Source organism: Diceros bicornis, chromosome 26, assembly GCF_020826845.1.
Source record: "Diceros bicornis minor isolate mBicDic1 chromosome 26, mDicBic1.mat.cur, whole genome shotgun sequence".
Lineage (NCBI taxonomy): Eukaryota > Metazoa > Chordata > Mammalia > Perissodactyla > Rhinocerotidae > Diceros > Diceros bicornis.
Genome location: NC_080765.1, coordinates 6055191 through 6059179, shown reverse-complemented (window position 1 = coordinate 6059179; position 3989 = coordinate 6055191). Strand labels below are relative to the sequence as shown.

General features: G+C 40.1%; 1 pseudogene; it reads right to left on the bottom strand.

Moving 5' to 3' along the window:
• Positions 1 to 2012: 2012 nt before the first annotated feature.
• On the bottom strand, positions 2013 to 2974 carry LOC131422932 (olfactory receptor 2AE1-like; annotated as a pseudogene).
• Positions 2975 to 3989: the final 1015 nt, after the last annotated feature.

The window sequence follows — 3989 nt, the reverse complement described above, 5'->3', positions numbered from 1 at the left end:
ATGGACATTTCTCAAAAAATTAAAAATAGAAATACAATATGATCTAGCGATTCCACTTCTTGGTATTTATCATAAGAACATGAAAACACTACTTTGAAAAGACATATGCACCCGTATGTGCATCACAGCAATATTCGCAATAGCCAAAAATTGGAAACAACACAAGTGCCCATCAATGGATCAATGGATAAAGAAGACGTGATCTATATATACAATGGAATACTACTCAAGTTATTTAAAAAAGACAAAATTGTGCCATTTGCAACAATGTGGATGGACCTTGAGGGTATTAAGCTAAGCAAAATAAGACAGAGAAAGACAAATACCATATGATTTCACTCACATGTAGAAGATAAACCAAGAAACACAGAGATAAATAGAACAGATTGGTGATTACCAAAGGGGATGGTGGTGGGGGGAGAGTGAAAAGGGTATAGGGACAAATGTGTATGGTGACAGATGGCAGCTAGACTTCTGGTGGTGAACATAATGCAGTCTACACAGAAGCTGAAATATAATCATGTACACCTGAAATATTCATAATGTTAGAAACCAGTGTGACCTCAATTTAAAAAAGGCAAAACCAACAAAGTGAAAAAGCAACCTATGGAAGGAGGTAAAATATTTGTAAACCATCTATTAAATAAGAGGTAAATCTCCAGGATATATAAAGAATGATTACAGTAATATAGCATTATGTGTCTTCTCTGGAGGAACCCATAGCACAGGATATTATTTACTTTGGCAGATGCTACCATTACGTGAAAAACAACCCATCAGCTTTGCCTAGATTGTTTCATTCTCAAATAATTTTATAGGATTCCTCACTAAGCCGTTGTTGTGTATGGAAAGAGAGAGAGGTAGCAGAGGAACAACCACATGTCTCTAACTGGGATTGCGAGCTAGGTATTTATGCAACACCCTTGTGCCTTCAGAAACAACCAGGCACAGTTTCTGGAAAAATTAATTCTACTTGACATTGGAGTGTTATAGGGTAAATTCAACCTTAGGGCTAGGTGGGTAAGATGACACCCAATTCATAATGGGCGGCTCATCTTATTACAAAATGCCAAAAAGCTGCTTCTCAAGGGCAAAATATTTATTTGTCGAAGATACCATAACTTTGCTCTCAAACCATAGGTGTTATTTTTCTGAAGATGGTCTCAGGGCTCTGTGACATTTTTAAACTAGCAGGGGAAGCAGGACATAGAAATTTGTCCCTCACTTTGACATCCCTCAGGCCGCTAGACCCCAGGAAAATTCACTGTGAGGTCAGGCCTCTGCCTGTGCATGAGATTAATATCTGGCTATCTGAGAAAAATGAGTCTTACCAAGCCATCCACTGCATTATTTACTTTTACAATCTGTCCTCTCTCTGAAGTAAATATCATTGACATCATGGGGGACAGGAAAACAATCTAGGTCCCTTTCCTTTATTACTCTATGCAACAAATAGTTATTGAGCACTTATTTCATGTCAGGCTCTTTTCTTGGCTGTCATGAGGCAAGAGTACACAAAGTAAAGTCCTTGCCCTCAAAGAGATTACATTCTGGCAAAACAAACAATAAATGTAATTTAATACAACATAACATTATGCCACATCATGCAAAGTAGGGCTACAAAGTAGAAGTGGGGGCCGGAAATTGGAGAGTGCTGCTTTGGATAGGGTGTTCAGAGAAACATGTTTTGGCAGAGTTACATTTAAAATGAGATCAAAAGGAAATGAGAGAATTTCTGAAACTTTCAAGGCTTGATCTTGGACTTCTCAGTCTCCAGAGCTATGAGAAATAAACATTTGTTGTTAAAGACAGCCAGTCTCTGGTATTTTTGTAATAATGGCCAGAATAGAATAAGATAGAACACTACGGTGCTTAGATGCCTGAAACCAAGTTAGAATACTGGAATTGCATGTTGACCACTTCATTTATGCAGTAGTCATCAGGGACCTGGACCCTTGAAGACTCTTAGGGGTTTACTCAGATCAATTTAAGGAGCTGATACCATTCAACTCTTATACTCTGGGCAACTGCAATGGCTGTATTTGAGTCATAACATCTCTCCTTATCACTCTCCACAGAGCCTTAGCTACAACCTTATTCCAGAGAGTATAAATCAAAGGATTCAGTGTGGGAGTAATCATGCTATTGAACACAGAACCAACTTTGTCTTGCAATAAGGTGCGTTGGGACCTGGGCCACATATATAAGAACATGCAGGCACCAAACCAGAGGGAAACCACAATGAGGTGAGAGCTACAAGTGGCAAAGGCATTTCTCTTACTCCCAGCTGAATGCATCTGAATGACACTGGAGCATGAATGCATAGGATGTAGAAACCAGGAAGATGGGGAGGAGGAGAAGTGGGACACTGCTGATGTGCACTGTGTTCTCATAAACAGTGATGTCTCCACATACCAACTTCACCACAGCTGGAAACTCACAGTAGAAGTGGTAGATTTGTCAAGGCCCACAGAAAGGGAACTGCCTCACATCACTGCGTGAATTGGGAGTTTATGGATGCTCCCAACCACGACATGATAGCCATCATCAGTCCCACCTTTCTGTTCATGAGAACAGTGTAATGCAGTGGATGACAGATGGCAACATAGCGGTCATAGGACATGAGAGCTAGGAGAAGACACTCAGCACCACCCACAGACAAGTAGAGGAAGTGCTGTGTCACAGAGCCCACAAAGGTGATGGACTTCTTGCCAGATAGGTAGTTGGTAGCCATCTTGGGGATGGTTGTGGAGACATGCATCAGATCCATGAGGGAGAGCTGGCTGAGCAGGAAGTACATGGGTGTACGAAGCCGGGGATCAGCAAGAATGAGGAGAATGGTGAGGGTGTTGCCACTTACTGCAATAAGGAAGATCACCATGGTCAAGGAGAAAAAAAAAAGGTGGGTGAGTGAGTCATCAAAGAGCCCTTCAAGGATGAAGTCTGCCAGAGAGGTCTGATTCCTCTGCCACATCTCCCCTTTCTCAGTCCCTGAGGAAACAGGAAGTGGAGATGAAGTGTGGTGTCAGAAATACTGGGCTACAGCATATGTGACAATAAGACCTTTCGATCTATGAAAGAATTTTTGAAGAGATATTTTTCTATTCCTAATTATTCAATAGCTCAAATTATTGGAATAAACTTTTAATAAAAGAGAGAACTTCAAATCTCTCTTCACAAACATAATTACTCTGAAATTACAGAATATCTAGGCTCTATTGAGTGCTAAACTTCAAAACAAGAGTCTTTCCTCATCAAAGAAGAAATATATATACACACATATACTCATACATACATATGTATATAAATAATACCTAAGTACTATTCTGCTTATTATATCAGTTAGTGTTTAACCAGAGACTGAACTACTAAGAGATTTATATATATATATATATATATATATATATATATATATATATATATATATATATATATATACACATATACATATACGTTTAATGAATTGCACAGAAACTGGCCTTATGCAATTGTGAAAGCTGGTTAAGCAGTCTATATAAGGCTGTAACCTTTGTGCTTGATGCTGGAATTTGAAGTCCATGTGGAAAGCAGTCAGGAAGGGAAGGTGCTTATAAAGTGTGGTAGATCAGGGGCAGGCTAGAACCCACAAGCATGAGCTGTAACCCCACAAGGGCAGACTGAAACTCATGTCAGTTCTTGTTGCCTCTGGAATTGGTGGTATGACCATGTTGCAGAAGCTGGGACCCTTCTTAATGAGGCTAAACACACACACCTGGCCTGGAAGTAAGGGACGCTAAAGGAGGGTCCAGGGGAAGGTAGAGAAATCACAGGCCCAGCTGCTGCTTCACAATGGTGAGGTGAATAGGCAGTTTAGAAACAACATCTCTAAACTACAAATGGCTACTTGGCTTCTGCCTTTAAATCTCTCTGATAGTCTCTCCTGTGGCCCATCTTAGCCAGAAACACACAAAAATGAGAAATATGGGAAATGTAGCTCATCCTAGTCAGGT